Below are 17,240 nucleotides of genomic sequence, written 5' to 3' on the forward strand. Positions count from 1 at the left end.
AAAAAAAACATGTAACTAAAATTCACATTGAACTAATATCCAGTATTTTTTATTTGCTAATGTGGTGAGTCTACTTCTATGGTACGTGGGGAGCATGGGAACCAACGAAAACAAACAGGAAGCTCTGGCTATTGCTTTTGCCTTTGCTGGGAGTAACAAAGTCCTTTGTCACTGACCCAGGAGTCTCCTGTCTGTTCCTGGCATCCACGATGCAGGAGCAAGCTGAAATGTTCCCCAGCGAGTGTGGGAAAATCCGAGGCGGTGCACAGTTCCTGACACACGGAGGGGAGCTTTGCTTGGCCCTGCCCGTTTTAGCAGCTCATAGATAAGCGGAGGAGAGGCAGGGGGGTTTCTAGACCGGCAAACTGAGCCAAGTGGAAGGCTTTTGGAAGAATAACAAGAAAGAAAATTGCATATTCAGAGAAAATAAGGTTATAGCAAGTTTTAAAATTGTTGAGAAACAATCCTCTCTGCGTCCCTTAAAGGTCTTACAAGCAGAGACACTGATTGTTTTTGTTTAACTTTTCAAGGATGTGTATAAAGTGAACAGCCTCGAAAGACATAGTACATCCTTCCAGAGCAAAGGACACGTTGTTTACTTTTCTGTGTAATAAAGATAACGTCTCCTTCTTGCACAAATTTCAGGCAGGCTTGCCGCACCTTATAAAATATTCACATTCCCGATGCTGGATAGTCCTCTCCTGTAATGCAACACACCGTGTGTGCAGGCATCACCTGGCCTCCTTCATTCCACCTAAAGGAATTGGGTCTTGGGGAAACAATGCAAATACTTATGCTCTGGTTACTGCTACGGCTGCAAGTAATGAAAGATCCCTGTCTCAGATCCAGGTGTCTCCGATCTTCTGCCAGCATCCATGAACTGGGGCCGGCTAAGTTTTTAGCTTGCCAGTAGAATAAAATAACAAACTCTTTGCAGTTCTTAAGATTGTAGAGGGTTTCAAATGTTTGAAGAATGCATACCTGGGGTGCTAGTCACTAGAGGAATATTACATGTTTTCTTCTTGAGAGCTGACAGGAAGATAATACTTTGACACGATTCCCATGTTCTTTCTCACCTCCAGAGCCTTCCCATATACTAGTTCTCTGACTGGAACAATGTTACCCCATCCTTTTTTCCCAATATGCAAAATGTAGGGACATACGCATACAGTACTCACAGGTCAAGTATTTCTCCTTCTGGAGCTGCCGGCCAATCAAGGAAGCCCTCTCTGACCTTTCAAGTTCTGCTCTTTTCTCCTTCCTAAGTTCTCCTAAAGTGCCCTGTCCTCTTCACATTATTGTAACTTCCTGTTCACATGCCATTTCACCTACTATACTTTAACCTAAAGGCAGGTTTTGAAGTTGTATTCTCAATGCTTGGGATGATAATTGGCATGTGAAAAAGTCTTAATGAATATTTGTTGAAAGAAGAGTTGTAGAAGTTACAGGAAAATTCCCTTCTCTGTGTTATATTTGGCTGAATTTTCAAAGAAATTATTCTTGAGCACTGATCTATAATTATGCAGTGCTAGGAAAACTTAATGCGTAAAAAAAGAAAAGGCCCCGATATTTAGGTTTCTCATTCTATTTCCAGAAAGACTCTCCCTACCCATTTGGCTCATCGTAAGACTTGAAAGTTGTCCTTTCTATTCTCAAGAATTACTTATAGTGGCTAACTTAAGTGCAGCTATTTTTCCACTAAAAATAGATTTTAAAATACAGTTATTAGAGTAATTATGGGGAATTGAGGGGAGAAGTCCATTCTAGATGGATAAAGACAATGAAATACAGGTTTTATGGACTGATTTGTGTCCTCCTCAAATTCATATTCTGAAGCTCTGACCTCCAATGTGACTGTTTTTGGAGATAGGGTCTTTAAGAGGTAATAAAGGTTAAAGGAAGTCATAAGGATAGAGCCCTAAGTAGACAAGACTGGTGTGTTTATTTTATTTTAAATTCCTTATTGTTGAAAGTATTATATATGTCTCCTTCCCTCCCCCGGCCCCCATAAGACTGGTTTTTTTAATAAGAAGCGGGAGAGAGAGAAGTCACCACTTTTATCTCCACCCCCATAAGACTGGTTTTTTTATAAGAAGCGGGAGAGAGAGAAGTCACCACTTTTATCTCCATGTGCATGCATGAGGAAAAAGCAAGGTAAGGACAGTGTGAAGGTGGCCACTGCAAACCTTGAAGAAAGCGCTCATCAGAATCTGAATTGGCTGGAACATTAATCTTACACTTCTAGCCTCTAAAACTGAGAAAATAAATGTCTGTTGTTTAAGTCATGAAATCTATGATATATTGTTATGACAGCCGAAATAAACTAATACAATTTCCACCTTAGAAAATGCAACTTGATATCTTTTAATAGGGAATTTTGCTGTTATAAACAGTGAAATTGGCTATAATAAATGGTTATTTTTAGACTTAAAGTAAAATGATTTCAACCATAAATTTTTGTAATTGCATCATTTAGAGGTAAATGAATATAAAGCTATCCACCAAAATCTATTCTTCCTTTTTTTTCTTGGGCACAGGCTGTGGCTGCATTTGGCAGTCACTATTGAGGATAAATGTGGTCTACAACGCTATCTCTATGATGACATATAAATGGCAAAGATGTGTGCACATGGGGCCTCCCAGTAGCCTGAAACATTAACCTGTAAGGTATTTTCAGACATTCTCTAGATACCCCTTTCCAAATTCTATCCCATAGATATTACTGATTTGGGGTGAAATGATGATTTTATAATACTTGGAAAGTGAATAATCACCTACATTTATATTTTTAAAGTTTGATGTCAACATATCCATAACTGCTGAGGACAATTCATCTTTATTCATGGGAGCTGAGGTTAATCCTATGAAAAAAGTGGTTATTCCCAAATGGACAATTTATTTGAAATCTCATAAATGTTATTCTCTACTCTATAATACATTCATCTTTGGCTTAATATTAAAATAATGTTTTTAATTACTACCATAAAATTATTATAAACTTTCTTTTTACAAAAATATTTGAGTAAAATTGACCCAGATATGCCATAATTATCCATAAATATAGGACCAATATAGCCGTTATTAAATTAGTTGCAGTTCCCAACAACACATCACACTCTTTTATGCTTTATTTTTTAAAATCTTTATTGTTGAAAGTATTATTTATGCTCCCTTTTCCCCCATTGACATCTTCTAGCCTCCCCACCCCAACCCCAGGCCTTCACCACCCTACTGTATATGAGTTATGCATATCTGTATGCAAGTTCTTTGCTTGATCTCTTTCCACCCTCCTTATACTTTCTTTTTCTATCTGAAATACACTCTCCCTCTTTATCAGTATCACAAACTCCTATTTATTTTTCAAGGCTCAGAAACGATCACCTCCTTTGTGGAGTATTTCTTGACTCTCCTGCTCTCACCTAAGTAGAATTTTAATCTAAGATATTGGGTTCCTTCTCCACCTTTCTCTTACTCTTTCTCTTCTCATTTTTTCCCCTTCTCTTCCTCTTCCTCCTTTTCCCTTTTTCATTTTATTTTACCTCATGGATTTAAATTCATCAGACTTATAAAATTTAAAAAACATAGGGATCTGCTAAATTGAAGAGCCCGTACTTGGGGAATTTAGGAACATGTAAAGGCATCCACTACTCAGTCAAAACATAAAAGGAATGCATTAAATATTCTTAAGGCTCAAGTTTCATCCCCTTGAAATACATTGCATAACCTTGTTCAATATGAAATTCTAAAAGTATAGAAAATATTTATTTTAGTAAGGCATCTAGTATACCAAAGTGTTTTTAAAATGAAATTGGAAAATAATTTTTCTATGCTAACCCATTTACTTAAACCATGATATTTAACCTGCTTAAGCTAAATGAGAAAGATTTTGATGTGAGCAGAGTTGTGCATTTCTGAAACTCTGATGTAAGACAGGATATAGAACATAATATAAAGTATCTTGTAGGATTTTCTTATACATACATACTGACACATTCTGTAATTAGCCAAATACTTACAAAATAAGCTTCCTCTCTCTTTTTATGTTCCATATAAAATGTTTAAAGGACAGAATTATTTATGCACACAAGTTTGTTTTCCACATAATGTGTAGTAAAGTCAGAAAAACACTATTCTTTGAGAACTTTATATTAACAGATACTGCTCCTGATTTTAGCAAGATTAATTTTAATTATTATTTGCAATAAGAATCTGCTGAGGTTCACCGAGACATTTTAAAATATTTTTAAGCTGGAAGACAAACTGCATGCTTTGGTCTATTTTCCACCAACCATTTTAGCAACTCAAAAATAAAGCTGTGTCAGAATGAATAACTTAAACTACACAGTTCCGGTTGACAAGTCTAGACTTGCACACACATTCTTAGTAAATATTACCAAAACAAAATTTTAAATTTACAGCAAGAGAAATCAAATATACATCCAATGTGTATTTCATATTTTTCAATAATAATACTCTAACATTTTATTATATGTTTGGGTCAGGCACTGTGCTTAGCACTTCGTGCACATTACTGTATTTCACCAATTGTTAGAAGCTTTTCACATTTTAATATTTCTGAAATACGGATTTGTCTTCCAATCACTGTAGGACAAACATACATCAGAATTTAGTTATTACATTGGTGCATACTTGAATGTGGCTGTTGTGTCTTAGTGCTGTTACTAGATAATTGAAATCCCTCAGCCAACAAATCATATAATAATCACAGTTAAACTAGTAGTATAGTTTTTGTTCTTAGAACATAAAATAATGATGAATTTTATAATACTCTCATTCATGGCCAAATTGCCTCTAGATTAATTTTTTGTTGAAAAATAGAAACTATATTGCTTCAAATGGCCAGCAGTCCTAATTACTCATTTAGTAAAAGAAAAGTCTCATATCAAACTTTCAAGCAAAGTCTTTGAAAATATTTTGTCACTGACTAGACACTGATATCATTAAATATCGCAATGTTATCTGATTTTGATCTCCCACATTTATGCATCAATTTTAAATCAGTATGTTAACCAAGGTGGGGCAAAAGTAGGTTCATAGTTGTTTGTATAGAAAATAATCCGATAATTAATAAATAAGAATACAAGAATAAGTCTGTGTTTTACATACAACTGTAAATCTAGTTTTTCCCCACCCTGTATATATAGCACAGAGTACAAAGGGACTAAAAATGAATTTAGAGTCAGAAGTTGATAGTAGTAATTGTAATAATAATCTATATATATAAAAGGCTAAGTGACCATCCATCCGACTGACCGACCAGTACATATGACGTGCACTGGCAATTTAAAAATAAACTTTGACTCGTGCATGTGCAATACACATAAAGCTCTCGCTGGTACCAATCTAGACAAAAAATATTCCTACCTGAACCCATTTTTGGACATGGTGAGTTATATGTTGCTTTTTCTCAAGTTCGAAGAGCGTATGACATTAAAGTTAAAGTTATAAATACTTCATCACAAGGGAAATTAGTCAAGCACTCTGAAAATATTTTTATTCTTAATGTGGTATACAGGGAGATATTAGAATAAGTTTAATCAATTTATTAGTCATTGTTTTTATCAATGTTGTTTTTATATCATATCTTTGTTGTTATATCATGTTGTTATTGTTTATTAATCAATTTATATATTATTTTCATATACATTTTACTACTTTCTTTCATCTCTGACACTTCTATTATAAAGAAAGGGCAAATAGCAACATTAAAATATTTCTTCTAATTACTTTCCTTTCAATGTGCACGAATCCATGCACCAGGCCACTGGTAGTAATAATAACAAGTAGCCTTGAAAAGCCATCAATAACATATAGTAGTAAAATAGCCAAATAATGATTTTAAAATGTGAATTTTATAAAAAAGCAAACTATTTTATGAAGGTAGCATTAGTAATAATTTTGAGCAAATGACACATACAAGTAATGATTCACCAATAATGAAAAAAGGGGGATTTGCTTGCTTATCCGTTTACTGTTTTTGCTGCTTTAAGCATATTCATATTACTGGTAAATGTTAAGATAAAAAATTGATTGTGGAAAAAAAAACCTATATGCTATAGAAAGTTTGACAGAGAGGTGTGAATTCCTTGAGGAGCAAAACAAGATAAAGACAGTAAAAAAGAGTGGCTTTGTTCCAAAAGTTAGTTGTGAACCTTGTACTTACACTTTAAAGAATGTCAATGACAGGGGGGGAAAAATCCAAGAATGATTTAAGCTGATGAAGTGAATTCATGAGTACATTAATTTCCACCAAATAGGTATTCCATAAACATTGCTTGAATGAAAGCCTGAAACACTGAAAGGGTTACAAGGAATAATAATCTTGAAAACAATACAGATACATTTGGCTAAAAAATAATTTCATCTGTAAGATCTGATAATAGGAGCAACATATTGAAATGAGCCAGGAGACAAGAGTAATGGAATAAAAGGAATTAGGATTGCCAATTAAAAAAGATTTAAATTACAATTACATCTTGCTCATATGCATTTTATCAGAATATTAATCTGAAATTCAGATTAGATGTAAATAAAACACATTCGTCCTTCAGCAAAATTAAATATTAGTTTTCCCTATAATACTAATTATCAAAAGCAGAAATATCAAAATAATTAAGTATATTATAAGAATATTACAGTTATTAGAGGAGGTTTTATTCAAACTTGAAGATGGCTAATCATTTTTATATTACTAATCCTAAAAATTCTTATAAAATATAATGAAAAATAACATGAAATTTATTTTTAAAAACTCATTATTTCAAGAGACAATAGACTATATTGTAAGTATAAAAATTAAATATGAAACATTTAGAACATCTATAATAATAAAAGCATAATATGCTAATTAGACTGGTTGGTCCAATAGCGAATGACCATTGGATGACCTTCTGGACCACCTCCCGGATGAAGCCGGGGCTATGAGGGCTGAGGCAGCCGCCGCGGCTACAAGGGCCGAGCCCCTTGCATGGATTTCGTACATCAGGCCTCTAGTTGACTATATACAAATAATAAATCCAGAATGTTTATGGTTTTGTGATTAGGCAAGAGGCAAAGATTTCTATGGACTACATTTTTAATTTATTTTTAAAATGTGAAAAACTACTCTGAAAATGACAGTAAGGTATATACACATGTATTTATGTATCTATTGTTCCTAAAAACAAAAATTACTTTCCATTTTAATTGATTTTCTATTACAGTGGAAAAGATATATTATTAAATCTGACCAATCAAAAGCAGAGAAAAGTATTACAGAGTCACTATTTTAATATGATTATTTCCTTGACAGAGAGGCAAGATATTACTCAATATCAAATTCAGAACAAAGAAATGGACTTAGAAATATTCAAGTGTCATAACTTGTTTAAATTTCCATCAACATATTGAGAAATATTCCACAGCTATTCAGACTCATTTACCAAGTGACCTGACCAATGCTTCTGAAATATTATAGCAATCCTGATGTTAAATTTAGCTTTTCAGCATTAAAAAATAACTGTTTATGCAATCAAAAAGTTAGATTCTCTAATTTTTACAGCTCTTAAATGATATTTTAAAGATACCTACGTTTTTAGATAATCTGAGGTTGCTTGAAAGTAAAAGAGTACTCTGTATATTTATATTTGAGACATGATTTTAAATTCTAAAAACTCTTTCCCCTAATTACAAAAAACAAAAACAAAAAACCTAAAGCAAAAAGTTTCTGTACAAAGTTATTGCACAATAAAGGCTCTCACAGCCACCATATGAAAGGAACAAAGGCCGAGAATGTCACCTGGTCTAGGAAGAATATTTTTGCTAGATCGTGCTAGCTTGGTTGAGTTGTCAGAATAAGATAAATGGAGCAGAGCTGTACCATTAACCTGTGACATTTCTGACAGTGCAAAGCTAGGTGCTATGAGAAAAATAGACTATTTTTTCTCTTTGCTATTCCTCAGTTTGTAATAGAAATAAGAAAAGATCCATGAAATGTTTTAATGAACATTTCAGAACAGATCAGAAGAAGCCTACCTTGAATAATAAATGCTTTCCATTATATGTAAAAGCACAACCCAAATCAGAATATATTAGTAAATTATCACATAATTTTTGTCTATAATTAAAGGAGATAAACACTAATATAGTTCTTACTTATATCTAGTAATGTAAGAACAACAAAATCTATCTTTCCTTATTGACACCTTGACTTGTACTCCTATCAAAAAAATTATTAAAACTAAGTATGTTATGACAATAAACCCTAGTTCATTGTTAAAAATCACTATTAAGCTTAAAGTATACAAGCAATAACAGCACTTTTTTTGGATTTATTAAAATTTCTTAGAAACTTTAACAGGCTTATAGGTTTTTAGTTTTTATTTATTTCTGAGTTTCCCAATGGCATGGGAAAAGTAAAAAGTATGATGGCTATATTTTGGAAAGTTGCCCTAGCAAGATAATGACTAAATAAAAGTTAATGTTCATATAAAAGTGAAAAAATCTAATAAAGTCATGAATTACTACTGATATTTACTCATAATTTGTGGATGAAATCTAATCACCTTATAGGACTCTTTGCCTTACTTACATGTGTCAATAAAATGACATCTTTATGATCCTGAGTTCTTGCTCTTAAACACAATGTATACCAAAAAATTCAGTTTTCAAGGGCAACAATGCTATATATTTATTGACTCATAAGAACCAATATCTTTCACAAAGTCATATCATAAGTAATATGAGCCAGCCAACAATAAGTGCAAACTTTGCTAAAAACGCAGAAAGATACAGAGCATGTGCGCAATGCTCCCAAGTCTAGGAAGGAATGTGGAAATAGGATAAATGCTTGTAGCAGTAACATAGAGCTAAATGCTGGAGTGATCAGAAGAGACTGTCAGTTACTCATTCAACAACAATTTAAATGGATGTGAATTATATTCCAGGCACTGTTCTAATTATATTTAAAAGAGGATTGATAGGTAGGTGGTTATGTAGGTAGATTAGATAAATAGGTAGGTAGTAGATGATAGATAGATATGGGTCTTTCTTCCACATAGTAAGAAAATATTAACAATTCAATAATTATACATATAATATATACACAATTTTTAAATAATGTTGCATATATGTAGATTTTTTAAGTGAGGAATTTTTTTAACAAGTATATATTTAACATACACTTACTATTATGAAGTAATGTCAATAACTTCTCAATTCTCAATACCAGATGCTATATTTTTAAACTGTAACTGTGAAATTTCATTTAGAATCTGAAGTAGCAAATTCATTTTCTTGTCTTCCTATTTTATGAATTATTCAACGACCTCACTTTTTTAAGGTTTGTGTTACTGTCACTTTTCTAGATTTATCTGGTCATCGGAGTGAGAATTTTAATTGAAATATCAATGTATGATTTTTAAGGACCAAAGGGAAAGAAAGCAGAATGATTTTTTTCTGAAATATAAAATAGAAAGTTAAATAGCTATTTGGGGGTTTAAGCAGTCTTTATATTTTAACACTGATGATTACACTTAAAACCATAATGATGATTGTTCCTTCAGACTTTCTCATTTTTTTCTTTCCCACTCCACAGCTTTACTAAGGTGTAATTGAGAAATAAAGTTTGTACATATGTAAGGTGTATAATGTGATGATTTAATAAACATTTTCATTATGAAATGACTGCAACAATGTGTTAATCCATCATCTCACATTTCAACTTAGTGTGTGTGTATGTTTGTGTGTATTACATTTTTTTAGCCATTTTTTCATTGACAGATATTTAAGTTATTTTGTTGCCATATCTTAAATATTGTAAATGATGGTGTAATAAACATAGGTGTGCAGATATCTTTTTAAGATCCTAATTTCATTTCTTTTGGATAAACACCCAGAAGTGGGATTGCTGGATCAAATGGTAAGTTTATCCTATATAATAAAAGCCTAATATGCTAAGTGTCTGATCATCTGGTTGGCCATTCAACCAATCAAAGCATAATATGCTTATGATATGCTAAGGCCACTCAACCACTCGCTATGACGTGCACTGACCACCAGGGGGCAGATACTCTGACCAGTAGGTTAGCTTGCTGCTGGAGTCCAGCTGGTCAGGACTGAGTGAGACAGGCTGGACATGCCCTAGGGCCCTCCCGCGGTCCCTCCCCGGCTGGCCAACCTCCCATATCCCTCCCCGGCCTCGATCATGCACCGGTGGGGTCCCTTGGTCTGGCCTCCACCCTCTCACAATCTGGGACCCCTTGGGGGATGTCAGAGAGCCAGTTTCAGCCCCATGGCAGAGCAACTAGTCGCTATGATGCACACTGACCACCAAGGGGGAAACGCACTACTCAAAAGCTGCCCCCTGGTGGTCAGTGCGCTCCCACAGGGGAACGCTGCTCAGCCAGAAGCCAGGCTCAAAGCTTGCAAGCGCAGAGGTGGTGGCTGGAGCCTCTTCCGCCTCCATGAGAGTCGGACATCTCCTGAGGGCTCCTGTACTACGAGAGGGCGCAGGCCAGGTTGAGGGACCGCCCCCCCCCCCCCCCCACGAGAGTCGGATATCCCCTGAGGGCTCCTGTACTGCGAGAGGGCGCAGGCCAGGTTGAGGGACTGCCCCCACCCAAGTGCACAAATTCTGTGTACTGGGCCTCTAGTTATTGTATATGGCTATATCATTTTACATCCCACCAAGAGTGTACAAGCGACCCATTTTCTCCACACCCTTGCCAGCACTAGTTATCTTGCCTTTTAATAAAAGCCATTCTAAATGTATCAGATCATATCTCATTATATATTCTTATATATCTGTTTGCCATTTGTTATGTCTTCTTTGGAAAAAATGTCTAATCAGTTATTTTGCCCATTTTTTAATTAGGTTTGGGTTTCTGTTGAATTGGAGCAGTTTCTTATATATTTTGGTTATAACCCTTTATCAGATACATGATTTATAAATATCTCTTTCCTTCTATAGGTTGCCTTTTCTTTTTATTGATTGCTTCTTTTGTTGTGTAGAAGCTTTTTAGCTTGATGATAAAATTTCATTGCCTCTTTCTTAATGAAACTCTTTTAGTTGACTTCTATCAGCATCCATATCTAGCTGTGATTAAAGTTGTAACAGATTAACGTGTCTTTTCCAAACGGGACTTTGTTTCAAGAGTGTCTGATATTGTAAGAGAATCTGAGATGATTCCCTTTATTTCAAAGATAATTTTGGTAAAATTCACCTTCTTTTCAGTCGTATTTACTTTTCTAACAATATTTGTAGGCTGAACACTAGGCCACAGAAATTGGGAATCACTACAAAATGAGAGAGATTGAATTTACCTCAAACACTGTGGAGGACTATCCTTAAAAAGTCCTTTCCAATTTTTCCAATGTCAAGGCTTTTAAAATCTGAAAATCTCAGCTTGAACTGATATACCAAAGTTCACATCTTGGCCCCCTGCAATTTTAGAGAATGAAATTCAAGAGGCTGTGATTTTTATTTGATGTGACCTTTGAGCTTTGGATTTTCAAAAGTCTTTGAAATAAAAACATAAGTTTAGTAAAATCTTTCATTTTAATATGGCATCCATATCCATTATTTAAGGATAGTACTAGACTCACATATTTCCTTTTAAAGTATCTAGAACACATAAGGTATCAGGATACATTAGGTCCTTTCCCTTCTAAAAAAATAAAACACAAATCGTGACAAGAACTCAGGAAGAAAACAATAAGCATTCTCTCTGCCTGCATCACTGCAATATATATATATATATTACTGATTTCAGAGAGTAAGGGAGGAAGAAAGATAGACACATCAATGATGAGAGACCATCATTGATCAGCTGCCTCCTGCATGCTACAACCCAGGCATGTGCCCTGACTGGGAATAGAACTGTGACCTTCTGGTTCATAGGTCAATGCTCAACCACTAAGTCATACCAGCTGGGCCTTGCATCACTGCTTTTGATAAAAGAATGACCTTACATTAGTCCCCAGCCAAGCAAATAAGCACCTTAAAATGAACAAATAAACATTCTATAAATGAATTATTACCTCTGACAAACTGTCGGAAAATTGTGCCTGAGGAATGTGTATTATCTGATCCCAACTTGTTGATATGTCCCTACCTTTTAATACCAAATTGAAAGAATCAGAAAGAAAGCAAATATTACATGGCTCTCTAACCACTTGTGAAACCTTCTGGACTGAATGTGACAGGAGGTTGGAAACCCTGAACATAATATGATTTATTTTTCACTTAAGCAGATCTCACTTGGAAGGAGTGCAATGATGTTCGATACACTCTCAGTCCAGGAGCTCTCAAAGGGATTTACCAGATCATAATTAACAGATCGGTAATATGTTTTTTTAGTATTCTAGTTCTCTGAAGTCTCTTTATTTTGAACCGTTGGTCAAGATATGTCAATGGACTTTGCTTTTCTCCTCTCGGGCACTGTTTTAGGCACGTTTTAGCTTTTTGTCAGTAACAGCATTAGATTTTGGATGAACCGCTGTCATCTTTTGTTCCTCGCAATGTCATGGTCAAAATTGGATAAAGTGTATGAGCAAAACGCATGCCTCAGCAGGGTCGGGAAAATTGCTGGAAACTGCATTGTGCTTTTTCTCATGTCCTAAGGGTAGAATTATGTGATTTCTCTGAAAACCTTAAAAACTAGCCTTCATTAAATAGTATTGAGCGCATAATGGGGATTATAAATAAATAGTCACGTCTTTAAGCAATCTAAAGGGATAGAAAAGACAGGTGAAGAGCTAACTGTGGCCTATTGTTTCATGTAGCCGTGGTTCAAAGAAAGAGCCGCTGCTACTTGGCAGCTGTTGACTAGAGTGAGCTGAAACCATCCTGCCCGAAAAACAAAGAAACCATCAGCACAACAATGTGAGTCAGCGCTACAGTCTTCTCCACGGGAAGGGCTTGAAACTTGGATTTTAAAGATAGAATTCATAAAATAATATTTTTAAAAAGCCTTTTTATTCTGCTCCTGATTCCCAACTATCCAAGTGCCAAATACTCTAGCATTCTTCAACTTCACGAGTTGCACTTTAACCTTGGCTGTGCGGCATGTGAATGTGGCTAGTTTAGTGTTATGACATAATTAATGGGCATTGTCGGAGACTCTCATTTCTGATCATGGGGGGTTGGCAACCTTTCGTGGCTTCCATTCCAGGCTTTGAGAAATAGACCAGATGGTATGTCCTACCCACACACTGTAACGTGGAAGCCATCCTTTTTTAGGACACTTTCAAAGCCTTTTTGGCCAACCTCATGACTCCTGCAGAAGTTCAATTAGTTACAGTTTTACTTAATTTGCTATAGGTACACAGATTGTTTCTGGACCCCTCTAAAATGTCATTGCGGTAAAAATGATTACTATAAATAGTTGAATTTTTTTCCTCATAGTGAGACTTAGTGAGGAGACAACCCAAGGTTTGGAAAACAGTGTTGTCACTAAACATAAATTCCATCCCAGCCCTGCCACAAACAGGCTCTGGAGCCCAGGGATGTAGGGTTCAGTAGCTGCATCTTTGTTATGAGGCATTGGGCTGAATGACCTGATCCTGTCTCACTGGAAAAGTCCATGTTCTGTGGGGCTTTCTGTATGTCATCAATCACAAACTTTATGCTACTTCAAGTAGACCCCTGCTTGGCTTCCTCAAATTAAAATGTGTGGTTTTGAAGATTTGTGAGAGTCCTTGAATTTCTATGACAAGAAGCAATTTTAATTTTGCTGAGGAACAAATTTTATTTGCACACACTGCAAGGCTATATGTAGGAAGGAGTGAGATTTATTATAACAAAATCTAGCCCTCCACCTATCATTTGTATCTCAATGAAGTCTCATGTTATCTTCTTGTTATCATTCTCAATAAGAATCTAAAGGGATAATTTAATTGGGGTTTTTTTTAGTATAACTTGTTTCATTTTATAAGAAAAATTATAATGTGATATATGTTATTAATTTGAAAAACTAATCTTTTTTATAAAACTTGAGTTATACATCAAAATAACTAAGCATAGCTCTATAATGAAAACTAGAAGCAGGAGAACTTATGACAAAGTCCCATATGCCTTTATACTTTCAATTCAAATCACCATTTCCTAACTTATCTATCTAAAGTAACACAGATTCCCAAAGCTTTGATGGTTTATGTAATTCAATATGTCTATATGCCATCTAAAATTTATTCATGTTTATTCTCTAAGTTAATAAAATTATATATTATAAAACTGCTTAATAAGTGACAAAACATAGCGCAAATTATTCTAATAATTTCAAAATCATTTATTGATTTTTGGAAATGCTTCATATAATATCTTATTGAGAAAGACTATCACTAAGTAATGCCTCTGCCTAATCCATGATTTGACATAGAGAACTGCAACCAACTTTTAAACAATTTCTCCCATTTAATTGATAGTCATGAGGTGTAATAATAAGTAAAGGATTTCTCATCATATCAACACTGTTCATGGTGCTGATTCCTCCAACTTCCATTAAATTAATAGCAAATCCATTTAAATATTTTCTAGCCCATTTCTGAGATCCTTGTAGATTAAATTTTCTATTATCAATTGAAACATGACAACAATGAATCTGAATATCATCTCAATAGGATTAAACTAATCCTTCAGGTCAGGTGAGAAGTGGCATAAAGTGGTGATGGAACATGAGCCTATTGCCAGGCTACCTTAGTTAATATCCTGGCCCTGCCTGCCATTTAACTTTTAAATTGCTTTCAATGCCTCGGTTTCCTTGCCTATTGAATGAGGAACACTCACGTGTGCTGGAATTGTGTCCGGCCCTTGATTTATTGTTATGATTGATGCTATTAACACCTATGACTAGCTGTCATGCAATGACTTAGAGGTAATGTTTACCTGAGAAGATTGAAAATAAGGATTTGCACTCCTGGCATCTCCAGCCCCGTATTACTCCACAGGCCTCTTTCATCTTCTGCTTCTGCTTCCTTTGCAAAAATCCCCACTCTGCCAGAAGAGTCAGCAGTCTTTGCCTGAGGCTGTCCACACTACCCACTATCTATCAGCTCTTTCATGTCTGTCTGCTTTCTCAGAGTCCTAGTGAGGCTAAGCACTATCTGATGATGACTGAGACAGAAACAGTGGTATGTGGCTACAACCTCATGGGGGCATATGGGCACCTTTCCTCCACATAGTTGCCACCCTTTTCTTCTGGTATTTGGACCTGCTCTGGATAGAGGGAAACAGGAGTAAATGGGCCAGTTCAAGAGCTGCAGTCAATTCAGTGAGTCATCTGGAGGTCCAGCAGATTGGCTGGGGCCAGTATGGCCCTAGTATCTACATGAGGTCCCTGTAACATGGGACATAGGATGGATTCAATAGATATTTACTAAAGAAGGGACTGGATGGGAAAAGGGAGACAGACCCCTTGGGCAATATTAGGTAGGGAGCCCATTTTGTTGCCAAAAGGCTGATGTGATAGTATGGCACTAACCAATCCTAACAGCTGTCCACTTTAGAGGAAAAGCAGAATATTGAAGGCCCTCATTAGACACTGACCCTTTAGTTGCTGGGAAGGTCTGCAGTGGTCCCAGAAAAGGGCTGGGCATTTGAAAGGCCCTGGGTTGGGGAGGAGTTTGAAACAAAGGCTATTTGTCAACAGATACAAACATATTTCGACAACAGGTAAAGCCATCCCAAAGTGTGTTGGCTAAATATTACTTCTATCTAAACTAACAATGGGATTTCACTATTCTCCCATCCCTCAGGCATGGATAGGATATGCAATATGGGAACCTCAAATAATCCTTATGCTTATATCTATCTGTCCTTAAGTATAGTTTGGCACATAGAACGTACTCGATAGATATTTACTGAATGAGTGACAGGATGAATGAATGTGCCTATAGAAAGACAATGGGCCTTATTTTACCTCCCTGAAAAGTTTGATCACAATACTTGAATAGATCTTATGCTTGAGGTGTGTTGAACACGCTCTTACCAACAGTGAAATAGAGGACTCATGAAATGATCATAGGCTTTGAAGTTAGATACATTATAATTCAAATCCCAGTTTTGTCCCTACCATCTTTTATAGTGATCATAGACAAATCATTTCTGCTCTACAATACAATAATTTTAACATTACTAAAGATAATGTCTACTTTATAAGCCTGTTAGGACATTAAGGGAATGTATATAAAGTATATATATCTAGTACCTAGAAAAAATAAATAAGTAATACCCATTGTTATTGTTGTATATTGGTGTGGTTATGAACATACTGTATGCATTAGACCAGTGGTTCTCAACCTTCCTAATGCCGCGACCCTTTTATACAGTTCCTCATGTTGTGGTGACCCCCAATTTCATTGTTACCAATTGAACATAATTAAAGCATAGTGATTAATCACAAAAACAATATGTAATTATATATGTGTTTTCCGATGGTCTTAGGCGACCCCTGTGAAAGGGTCGTTCGACCCCCAAAGGGGTCCTGACCCACAGGTTGAGAACCGCTATCCTAAACTAACCTTCTTGTCTTTCTTAAAATGACTTCTAATCTTACCCCCGACACTGCATTCCTTTTGCTTCTAGATGTTATAATTTTTTTAAAATATATTTTTATTGATTTCAGAGAGGAAGGGAGAGAGAGAGAAACATCAATGGTGAGAAAGAATCATTGATCGGCTGCCTTCTGCATGACCCACACTGGGGATCGAGCCCGCAGGTTTCCTGACCAGGAATCAAACCGTGACTTCCTGGTTCATAGGTCAACACTCAATCACTGAGCCATGCCAGCTGGGCTAGATGTTATAATATTTTCATGTCAGTTGTAAATTAGCTAAATGTTACTGCTTCCCCACTTTAAAAATAACTTCAGGTTTGTACTTTACCTTTAAAACCACTCTGTGATTGTCCCTAATGCATAGAGTAGCATATATTCTAAAGGATGTACTACTGAATTGGATGTGCATATGTTATTACCCCATAATAATGGTGTTCAAATCAATTTGAGAAACCTGGTTTTAACTAAACAGCTCTCTTCACTGCCACCCTCTGCAGAGAGCCGTTCGGGTGGAGAGCCTGTCTTGAGCCCCACCTGGGAGAGCATGGGCCAGCAGACAGGAGGTGGGGATCTACAGACATGTTTTGTTTGAGCCAGCTTTTTGTTTCTTTTTTTAATTGAGGCCACTTGTCAACATTGAAAAATGGGAAGATTTGACTAGATAAAAATCAAAGCATACTCTTCTTG

The sequence above is a fragment of the Myotis brandtii genome, unplaced genomic scaffold (genome assembly GCF_000412655.1).
Source record: "Myotis brandtii unplaced genomic scaffold, ASM41265v1 scaffold124, whole genome shotgun sequence".
NCBI lineage: Eukaryota > Metazoa > Chordata > Mammalia > Chiroptera > Vespertilionidae > Myotis > Myotis brandtii.